Below are 12421 nucleotides of genomic sequence, written 5' to 3' on the forward strand. Positions count from 1 at the left end.
AGAGTCAAAGGCAGCTTTCAGATCAAGAAAAACAACCATTGTTGGTTGCTGGAAGCAGTGTCGCTGTTCCAGAATCTGTCGGAGGGTGAAGATACGGTCGATGCAACCTCTTGCAGGACGAAACCCAGCTTGGTTTTCACGGATCTGCCTCTCCGTGTGTTCAGTCACCGCTTTCGTCTACCGTAAATCCTTTTGACTGGCGTGTACGGCAACCACGGTAGGGTCTTTTGACTGTCTCGCCGTCACGAAGAGACTGAACCTTATCGTGGCGTGACGGTTTGTGCACCTCAGCGACCCACTGAGCTATACACAGTCTCCCATACCAGGTTGGTTAGTGGTTAGAAACGAACACAGACTCATGGTCATCCAGATTGGGGGCTGGAACATGTGGCGACTTGTTCCGTAGAAATGGTAATGCAGTTGCACTTCCCGCCAAACACCGCTGCCACGCGGTTAGGCTTTTGAGCCAAAGGTTTTGGCTGAGGACTTTAATCGTCCTCCTATCTAGGTGTGGGCGCTATCCCAGTCCACGTACAATAAACTCATGCCACATCGGCCGTCGCGTGAAGCCATCAGCCGGGTCGACTTACTCGCTGCATACAGCAGGGCGCGTAAGCGAAAACAGGCTAGTGGTGACGCCTCCCTTCTCTCTCTTGCACATGCTTTTTCTTCTGTCTGTCTCAGACAACTGGGAAGAGCCGTTGACGGTGCCCGTTTTCGAAATAGGGCACGTAGTGAGTGCAGCAACTATGGGAGGATCAGCTTGACCCAGGTAGAAAGTGGTGTACGTCACGGATGCCCACTTGCCCTATACCTGTTTAACTTCGTGATCGATGAGATAATGAGACGAAAGCTGGAGGTCTCCAAAACCCCTGTGTTCAAATAGCCTGTGACGAAGACCTTGTCGATCTGGAATATGCAGATGACATCGTTCTCATCTTCGAAGAGGATGAGAAGGCAAAAGTGTTTTTGGATGAACTAACCAAAGCCATCCCGTCATTTGGTATGCACTTTGCACCCACAAAGTGTCAGGTCATGCTCCTGGAGGTACTGCCACGCTACTTACAATCCATGGAGAGGCACTGGAAATTGTGGAGCGTTTTACGTATCTTGGATGTTGCATTAGTTGTGATTGTAGTGTGACAGATGAGATCAGTGCACGAATCTGCAAGAATCGGATTGCATTTTCTAAATTGAGACACCTAGGGCGTTAAGGAACGTGTGCATCAAGCTACGGTGCGGGATGTTTTGTTGTATGGCTGTGAGACTTGGTCTGTTCGAGCAGCGGAGCTGAGACGTCTTCAGGTGTTCGGCAATCGTTTCATCAGAACCATAACTCACGTGGGTTGGTGCCGGCGAATCCGTAACGAGGCAAGTGGAAGGCATGTTTTCGGTTGTGCAACGGGTACTTCCATTGAGGAATGTGTCCAGTACCAGAAGCTGCGTTGGTTTGAACATGTGGTGCGTGTACCTACCCATCATTTGTCGAAGGGAGTGCTGTTTTTCATGCCTAATTTAGAGTGTCGGGAGCATAAAGTTAGCCAACCCTTGACCTGGCAGAAAGCTATGAAAGAAATCACGAAATGTTTGGGTGCTGTCGGTGCTAATCCTCTTCCAGGATAGGGACCGCGCGGTCCGCACTGCGCCTGGTTCGAGACACCGCAAGATGTGGCCGCCAACTGATGTCAGCGGCGATCTTGTTGTCATTTTTCATCCAGACCGCCTGAATGGGTGTCTGAAGGTATAGGTACCTTGGAATGACTTGAGCAAGCTAGCACTAAGTCCATTCGCCATCCACTTTTATTCTTTCTACACAATTAGGCTTTCAAATAAATCACGGCTGTACGGCAGTGAAGCATATTTATTGGACATTGATGCCATGCTGTTGTTGATGATGATGATCATTGTGGTGGTGATGACAATGATGACATACCTCCATAGCGGAGAGCACCAGATCCCAAGTCAGTGTGTTTGATTTCCCAAGGGAAAACCCGACATGCTACAGCATCTCCCTGAGGTCAAACCAGCGGTCGGTTGAACATTGCCCTCAAATCAGAGGCAGCTGGTGGCCATCTGCTTTTAATAACCGAATCGCACGTGGATTGTGTAGTATACATGCTATGGAAACACCAGTGGATAGTTATTCCTCAAAGGCAGGGGTTCACAATAATTTTTGTGAACATAAGACAAAGAAAGGTCATGAGCCGAACCCTAGTAAGCAAGGTTGTACATCACCAATACATATAAATCAATCAAACTGGTACACCGTATATCACCACTGAAAGGACGTGTCACGTGCGGGCTACGGACTAAACGAAGTCATGCCTTGATTGGTCAGAATGTCAGCCAATCTCACAGATGCATGGTTTGATACAGGATAGAAAATTTGGCCCCTTTTTCGGGTGATGTACAACCAGCGAGCCGTAAGTTTGGAAAGAAATCGAGGGTCGGTTCAGCGCAGGAGCTGTAGGTCTTGTCGGAATCTGTGTGCTTGCAATACGATGAACATAAAACCTACTGTACAGCATTGTTCAGGCGAGCCATGCGGTGAAATATGTGTCGGCTATTCGCAGAATGTGTCTACGACCAAAAATACCTGGATATTAAATGATACATGCGTGCTTCCTGATGGCTTTGCGGACAGGAAAATAGCAAAGCATAATGTCACAGCCGAACACGACACTTGCCGCATGCATTTGCGCCGCCAACTTGTCCATTACAAAGGTCCTAACCGGATACGTTTCGCCCATCATTTCTTTGGATAAGCCGAACAGTTTACGCATGGGAGCAAACTGCTCGCTCTCTAGGAACGCGTACATAACCGGACGCCGGGTTCCCATGCCGCCCGTTACCAAGAATGTGCACAGTTTATATCTAAATGCCGAATTTTAGATGCTTTAAAAAACATACCCAGTGGGGTTTGTTGCATGCGTTCCGTCTACATTTACTACATCTGGAAAGCGTCGGAATAACGCTATCTGCTGCCATCGGGAGAAACATAAGTGGCTAATAGTGACCTTCCTCTGGCTGACATACAAGGACGCGCCTGATCTCCCGAAGTTTTGCCAGGACCGAAAGCATATCATCTGCTACATTAAAACCCAACCATGCGGTATCTACTCAACATAGCCGGTCGACACTTTCGGGGGTAGTTGTGTATATCCTTAGTGGTAAGAATCTTTCCGAATTCATCCGCCACAAACATGCAAAGAAGTGCAACATTTTGACGTTAAAGTTATTATTTCACCCGCAGGGGGTTTGCAGAAAAATGCACTGCTCGCCGAGGCGTCAACGGTACCATATGCAGCAGTCGGAGAAATGTTCTTCCACGCACCAACTACCCGAAATGAGAAACATCGTTGCCTAATAAAAGACTGAACTCCGAGCTTGAAGACTTTGCAACGTCCACTCCGTGTGTGAGTTGGTTAAACTGTGAAAAATTGTTGGTCACGCTTTGTCTAAAGTAGGTAAGTAAGTAAGTAAGTAAGTAAGTAAGCAAGTGAGTTAGTAAGTAAGTAAGTATTGTGTCGTCTCGTAGGCAAGGATACTCTGGGGAAATTATGTGAAGCACCGCGAGGTGAGTTTCATAATCAACAGACTTCCCAATTAGCACCGTTGCAGAAATTCCCGCAGCATATCTGCACCCGGGTGAGAGCACTTCCGCACAGTATCCACAGATATCTGCACCCGGGCGTGGAACCAGTGCGAAAATGAAATAAGTTTCCGTACCAAGTCCGCATCCGGGGGGGCCGAACCTTCTGTACGCCTCCTCGATCGATGCTGGTCACTGAACCTCGGTCACCTTCGGAGGCCGCTGACCGTGAAATCATAATCCCAGGCTTTGAAACAGTGATCCCTTGAGCGGAATCATTGCGAGTGTAGATGCTTCCCGTCCTCCAACATTCCATTTTCCCTGGTGCACATACCGCTCCCACCGCTCTGGGATGATGCTCTTTGGATCTCCCAGATATTGTGCAGCGGTGAACGGCTAATAATTGCCATATTGATCTCCCCGTCTCAAACGTCTTCACCGTCACAAAGATTGTGTTAACCTATTCAACGTCTCCCTGCCTTCCCACAACAAATCGCTTGAAACTCATGATGATGGATTAGTTAAACGCCCTAGCCACCAGCCGGCGACCCCTATCGGCTCACCATTATGGTTTCAATTGAGTCTTTCTTAAATACCGCGCCGACCCTTGGATATCGTGAACAGACATTCCACTAAGGAAAGTTTCCCTTAGCCCCACGGCCATTAGGTGCGTACCTGGCTCTAATCGGTGAGCTCCTCGTGGCCAGAGAGACCACCCCCGACTTCGCTAGACTGAATTTATCACGCTGTGTGATCGCGGAGCTCCTGTGCTATTACATATCGCCGGGACACATCCCCCGCCGAGGGTCGTTTCACGCTCAAGACAAACTCGAACATACGATTGATCCAAAGAGACCCAAATAAGGATCTGGCCCATCGGCTTTTTCCTGTTTTGCATTTGGGATAATCGTTCTGAACCACCATAGTTGAAGAATCATTGTTCCACTATGTTCCCATAACCAACATACTACAACATCCGTGGGCCCTGAGCGGTCATAGCATAGGCTAATCAAAACCCAGAATTCTATTTCTGCGTTTCGCGTCCCGCCCAAACGATTACAGCTAGACTTGCTCAAAATTCAATGAAATGTCTACAAATACTGCTGTATGAATATTTTGTTCACAATATGGGTAGTCTCAAGGTTTCAATATTCCTGTAAGCAACATCGGCAGCCTGATCACTAGCATAACACACAATTACTAAAGGGCACCGGAGATTTTATCAAGCGCGGTATGGTCAACAACTGGCGATGGCGCTTTAGGCTCAGAAGTATGCGTGAGAGCTACTTCCAGTCTTCAAGTCTCGTGGCACACATCAACCTTCAGCAGCACTAAAGCATATGGACCGGGCTACTGGGCAGAATCGTGATATGATACTCAGTAACCCACATCGAATGCTCGCGCCTAATTAATATCAAGGCTGATGCCGCACTGATCAAATTTTCCCAGCTCGCTTTATCTTACACAGCGCACAAGATATCCCGAGGAATACAATTAAAATTTGAACAAACAAGGAAATCTCCCAAAACTCTCATGCATTACGGGCGCGCGAAGATTTATTTGCCAATTTAGAATCCAATACGGCGGATGCAGAAGATGCAACCGTGAAGATTTAGCCATCACCAGAAACTAAACACTTATTGCACATAACCTGTGCCATGTGGAATCCCCAAGCAGTGCACCACGCACCAATATTTTAACAGGTTTCTAGACCACTGAACGCACTTTTAATCAGGAACCATGAGGTCTGCCAACTCGAAGTTTGGCTGAGATTTCTTGTGGACTCTTGGCAAAGTCGGAAAACGGGTGCGCTGGAGCCGGAGTCATGAAGACGATCGTTCTTTCTGTCCTCTTGTGCGGCGATAAAACGCTGATCGCGTACCGGCGAACCATTTGCCATATGGTGGCCGTGACTCGCACCATCTAAAGCAGATACTTGGGGTTCTGTTGACAAAAGGTTGCCGGTTGATATGTCGATTGACGGACGCGCGGAGATGGAATGGTGGCCGCAACCACATTTAACCATCCGCGATGGCTGGAACATGTTTGCTGAATAAAAACGACAGAGTTTTAAGACGTTTTCTTTATGGCTAGTTGAACACAAAAGAACGGGACATCATTCGGCAAAAGCATAGATATTTTGACACTTCAATCGAAAGTTTAATCTGCCCTTCCCAAGTGAGTGCGAGATTACCAAACGGCAAAACATGCATGGAAATTATACAAACTGGGATTAAGCAAATGAACGGATAAAATATTGTCACATAAGGCAACACACCCTCAACTATTCCATTCCTTCCCTCGACCGTGTCCTCTCGCCCACTAGTTCCATTTACTGAAAATACGACAGACTTCGCCTGATCCGAGCTGCCCCGACGATATATTCATTTCAACCTGCTGATCTTTTCGTTTGAATTTAACCATTTCTATATGTATGGACTTCCCACAAAATCCAAAACTTTCTATACAGTTTGCGTTCCGACTCGCGTGTTGCCATCTTCTCACTCCTTCTAAGACCTATTGTGCCTGACCCCACAACAGCAACACCGGTGAGTCTCTACAGTTTCGCTGCGTGCCGTGTTTCTGTGGCTCCTGTTGACGCTTATCCACTTTGCTAATCCCTCCACTTCGTCACCCCCGATTACACTTTTTGTGACCCTTTGCCATGAACCCAACAGTCCAAGAACACGAGGCCTTAACGGTGGTTTTAGGTTTTAGTTTATCATGACCGGCTGTATGACGCCAACTCTGTTACTTCACCTGAGCTGATGCTCTGGGTTCCTCATTTTTCGAAGTTACACTTTTCTTGTCCTGTGTCAGGCAGGAAGCCTCTTGGTTAGCCCTCCATCACTGTTGTTTTTGCCCCCTACCTTCAAATCCTAACCATCCGAGCTTGTTCGATATTCACTCCCGGCCCGGGCCGGTTTAGTGGTCACCAAGCCTACATGGGATAATGCCCACCCTCTATTATGCTGTCCCACTTCCTGACCCCCTGTACCCACAATCTCCGGCAGTCATCCTTTCATTCTGACTGTAACATTATGATCGTACCTGAAGGTATGCCACCCACAATTTGGGAATGAACATTATATTATTATCACATTGAAGATTTGCTGCGGGAGGCCAAAAGGGCATATTTTTGGGTAAATTTTTTGGCACTCTTTGCTCATTGGATTTGTTATTCGAACAACGTAGATGAAAGCATTCGTGCCCAAAATCTGCACCACAAAAGTGGCTTTTACTGTCGCTTCCCATATTATGATTTTATACCACAAAGTTCGGGATCAAATAGGAACCACCATCGGGTTCCACTTATGTATCATCGAAGGGTGCGGATTGAGGAACCCGTGGACGGTGCAAAGTGCCACTACGGTCGGCCGATACTTCTCACAAATCCTCAAGGAAACCTGGACACAACGACTAGGACATAGACAAAATTTAATGTAAATCTTGCGATAAACAATGAAGGTGAAGTTAGAACTGCCAAAAATGGAATCTGCAGGATTAAGCACTCAAACGAGGAGAATGGGGACACCGGTGCAACAAAATCGGAATACACTCATTCAAGCCCGGACCGAAGGTTCCTTGGAAAGGAACTGTTCGGCACACCAATCGAATCCAAGGGATGTACATCACGCAGCGACACAATCCGAAGCGTACCGGCGGAGTTCCGATAAACTTGTGTGTCCGTCAGCTCACCACAGTGACGGAAGGCAACTATTAGTTAACAGATATGTGAGCAAAGCAGACAGGAAATAATACCCTTTTCAACCGCGCGCTGATGTGATCACCTCGATTGGTGACGGAGGGGTCGCAAGCTAGTTGCTCAGCTCGGCAAGAATGTCAACAATTACCTGAGCACCTGCTAATAAGACCGCTATTGAGGCGAAAGATAATAACAGGGCAAGAATTTCGAACTACATACCTTGGCTGGTAGATCTGAAACCTCGACCATCGTCGCGTCAACTCTCGTGTCGAACATTGCAGGCAACGCATACCCTGATACGTGGTTTAAGAGGTCGGCTAGTCGCTTCACGAAGTGGCTTGGTGGAGGCTTCGCAGTGTACGAAGGTCACGTCAGAGTACCGTGGGAACATGTTTGCTCAATCCTCTGGGGAATGACAAGTCCTCTATATCGATGGTTTGTTACGCTGCATTTTCTCGTTCCAAGAGATAATGACACCGATGAATTAGTTGTACCGTGATCTCCAGTTGTTTTGCAGGCGTACATTTTGAGTGTACATTTTCAAATAAATTTGAGTGACTGGCTGTGCTGATCTTCTGAATGTGCATAGACCTGCCTGATTTTGTGAGAGGTAATGGTGCTAAGTTTGATTTCCGCCAAGACTTCAAAAATAGAAAAACGTTTAGGCGAGCTGTGACATCCTGATGTTTGTGCGCCTTTTGTAATTGCAGTGTGCGTTAGGATCGTGCAATGGTCTAGATCAGATTGGTAACTAAACCAGGAGTATTTTAACGAGTCTGTGTTTGAGAAGGATCTTATTACGTCGGAGTACTTAGATCACTTTCACGAGGATCCAGCAAAAACGGATGCAATGGGCCGAAGCCTGAGATGCAGTCAAGTCATCAATGCCTCTTCCATCAAGTAACAATATGGGTGGTGATGCTTAAAAGCTGGGGCTGAGAAAGCTATATATCATTCTATGGCGTCGATTGATTAGTGTGGTGTAGATCAGGTCAGGTTGATAAAACAGTTATTCCATGAGAAAACAGGTTTTGATTCCGCAGTTGTTTATGCCTTTCGTTCACAGATATTTTGATTGCCGGATAAAGAAAAGCCTGTTTTTTTACACACTTCCATGCGCTTTGGAGTACCTATTGGACATTGCCGGCAAGCATGTGGAAAAAGATAAGAAAGAGGGATCTGGAGGGCAGCTTTGTCAACATTAGTAAATAAGCGAAAAATACGTTGATCTAATTGACGAACAGCCCACCTCTTATTTGTGACCGACGAATAAGGAATCGATTTCATACGGATACCTGGGTACTGTGAATGAGAACGGAACTCATGAAATACGGATACATGAAAGTTCAGTTTGTTATCAAGGTGGTTGTCGGTTGCTTCTGGCTTTAGTCTAGATTCGCTCAGGATGGGAGTATGGAGGGCGACAGGGCGTTGTCTTGTGCAGTCCGGATGCAAACATTTACCGCCTTGCTCGATACAGCGATGTACTGGTCTGTATTGCAAGGAGGTGCACTGGAGGCGTGAGGTGGGGTATAGATTGTCTTTAAGAATGCGGTTTGAGTCGAAAAGAGTATGCTCCTATGATGAAAGCGGTGTAAGCAGCCATAAGCAGGAAGACCGTGGGATATGCGAAGAGAATCCGGCATTGTCAGCTATAAATAGGAGTGCTGCGGTGGTCCGAAAGGTCCAGCTGGCCATCAACGTACACGAGCGAGTGATGACTCTTGACCGTAATCTATACAGTTTTGGTGGGGGCCATTTACTCTGATCCCACAGGCTCTCGACTTTATGATACCAAGAAGGATCATACTGAAGTTTCTCATAACCGATTGGTCAGGATGGGAAATCCAAAGGAGCCTGGACAACAATGAAAGTTTTGGCGGCAGTGAGAGCAGTGACTGCTGAACAAAAGCCTGTGTTGTGTAGAAGACCAGGTCCGCATGCATACTTTCTGCATAAAGTTAGTGCCATTGACATCACTTGAACCTTATTTCAGTGGGCTACCTCCTACCTAACTGACAGGATGCAAGTACCGCAAGCTGTGGATGTATAATCATCTCCACTATCGGTCATCAGTGGAGTCATCCAAGGAAGCATGCTAGGCCCCATCCTCTTTTTACTGTACCTAAATGACGCCTTCAGCTTCATATCGTATGGTGAGGTCTTCCTCTACTCGAACGCATACACACTCCCTCCTTTGCACAAGCCCTTACCTTTCATCAGATTAAGCAACACTTAGATTCACCGACTTGCTGGTCGAGCGACTCTAGCCTAAGCCTCTCCTCAACGAAATCTTGTATAACTTCCTGCCGCTGCTCTTTTCCGGCCAATACTTTCACAATTAGTGGAAACCTTATTACTCATTCAACGGAGATCAAAGATCTTGGCCTCAGAGTTTCCTGTATGTTTAGCTTTTCCCATCAGGTGCGGTTCAAGGTTGCCAGGGAACGCAGGCTTATTTTTATTATTGCGCTCCTTTCACCCTCCAGACTACATGGTCACACTTTTTAAGCTATGCAAACGACCGATCGTGGAATCCTGTCCCGCATTCCCCTCCCTTTATACCCAAAGTTGTTGACTCGCAAATGAAAGCTTCCAACATATATTCACGAAAACGCTGTTCGCTCGGTCCAACCCCCAATCTTGCCGCCCCGCTGTCAAATCCTAGACCTCGAACCACTATGGCTCAGAAGGTTTAAGCTTAATCTAAATTTCTTACACCGTTTCTACACAAAAGCACCTATATAGCGGAAGATAGACTATTTATCGGTGCTGCATTTTCCCCCTGGTCATACGCCCAACAGCCCAAGGCCAAAAAGCTGCGGTGGGTGCCCACTTGCCGCACAACTCGCTCAGCTGCAAACCCTCCACGAGTGGAAGAAAACATCTGCGCTTGCATTTTACTGCGTATCTTCTCAAGCCAAAAACCATCCCAATCTACGTTCATATTTTTGCATCACACCAAATCTCGCTATCCACTGTAGCAATGGTACCTCTGGCGGAAAAGTCTGGTGGAAGAAGTTCTCAGCATCGCCGAGACCCCTGGGTGGCTAAATGGGACTCAAACGTTTGAGCTGGTACTAGGAACTCAACTGAGCGGTTGCTTTAGTCCATCAGGGAAACTTCGTAGGTTTCAAAAATTTAATTCCATTGTGCGAATACTGAGCGTCCCGCAGTTCAAATTGGCCCGTCAGACCGTGACAGTTCTGCTGCCTCCCCAGATCCGTCACTCTGGTCCCATATTTTCTGCACTTTCAAGTTTTTATCACGCACCAGACGGAATGCCTCTTGTTGTGCCCTTCCTCGTATTGCTTTTGCCCGCCATTGTCAAATCTTAGTAATGTAACGTATTTGAAACTCGAATGTATCTGCTTCCCCGTTTCTGTATAACTTCCGCTGCTCTTTTCCGGCCAATACTTTCACAATTAGTGGAAACCTTATTACTCATTCAACGGAGATCAAAGATCTTGGCCTCAGAGTTTCCTGTATGTTTAGCTTTTCCCATCAGGTGCGGTTCAAGGTTGCCAGGGAACGCAGGCTTATTTTTATTATTGCGCTCCTTTCACCCTCCAGACTACATGGTCACACTTTTTAAGCTATGCAAACGACCGATCGTGGAATCCTGTCCCGCATTCCCCTCCCTTTATACCCAAAGTTGTTGACTCGCAAATGAAAGCTTCCAACATATATTCACGAAAACGCTGTTCGCTCGGTCCAACCCCCAATCTTGCCGCCCCGCTGTCAAATCCTAGACCTCGAACCACTATGGCTCAGAAGGTTTAAGCTTAATCTAAATTTCTTACACCGTTTCTACACAAAAGCACCTATATAGCGGAGGATAGACTATTTATCGGTACTGCATTTTCCCCCTGGTCATACGCCCAACAGCCCAAGGCCAAAAAGCTGCGGTGGGTGCCCACTTGCCGCACAACTCGCTCAGCTGCAAACCCTCCACGAGTGGAAGAAAACATCTGCGCTTGCATTTTACTGCGTATCTTCTCAAGCCAAAAACCATCCCAATCTACGTTCATATTTTTGCATCACACCAAATCTCGCTATCCACTGTAGCAATGGTACCTCTGGCGGAAAAGTCTGGTGGAAGAAGTTCTCAGCATCGCCGAGACCCCTGGGTGGCTAAATGGGACTCAAACGTTTGAGCTGGTACTCCGAACTCAACTGAGCGGTTGCTTTAGTCCATCAGGGAAACTTCGTAGGTTTCAAAAATTTAATTCCATTGTGCGAATACTGAGCGTCCCGCAGTTCAAATTGGCCCGTCAGACCGTGACAGTTCTGCTGCCTCCCCAGATCCGTCACTCTGGTCCCATATTTTCTGCACTTTCAAGTTTTTATCACGCACCAGACGGAATGCCTCTTGTTGTGCCCTTCCTCGTATTGCTTTTGCCCGCCATTGTCAAATCTTAGTAATGTAACGTATTTGAAACTCGAATGTATCTCCCGTTTCTCATTTGACCTTATACGTGCCCCTCCCTTTCTCTCTTCCCCCATTGCAGGTACCACGGACGAATCACCACGGCACGGGGACAGGGGAGAGTACCCCGCTTGTACACCCCCTAACTGACCTTGACCCGACCCTGTACACACCCCCCGCTTCCGGTTTCGGTTCCGGTCAATACACGTGTGTCGTTACCACACTCCGGCCTTCTCCCTTGTTCCACCCGACCTGTGCGCATGTGTGCTGTGTATACTGTGTGGATTCATTAATACCAGTCCGCAATAAACACCGCCGACTGTGAATACGTAACCTGTAACGCATTTGAAACCCGACTGTACCTGATTGTATGCCTATCATATGACATTATGTGTGTGTATGTATGAAGAAATGGATCAGAAAGATGAGTTTGAACCTCCCGTCGCAGAAATCATCGAGCTCCTCTATTTCTCCCGACCGAACCGTCCCCGCCCTGCGTCCGCCCAATGTCTTCTGCCCCGGTGACGATTTCAACCCCGTGGTTTTTAGAGCCCGTTCCTACCTCAAAGCAGTACCAGTTGCCCAGTACGGGCAGTATCTGCTCAGTCTACTTGACGACTCTGGAACACGACAACTACTGTCAACTGGTACCCCAATCGAAGCACCACCAGCCACCCTGTGGGCGATCTTGGAC

This window comes from Opisthorchis viverrini (assembly GCF_000715545.1).
Source record: "Opisthorchis viverrini unplaced genomic scaffold opera_v5_42, whole genome shotgun sequence".
In the NCBI taxonomy this organism is placed as follows: domain Eukaryota; kingdom Metazoa; phylum Platyhelminthes; class Trematoda; order Opisthorchiida; family Opisthorchiidae; genus Opisthorchis; species Opisthorchis viverrini.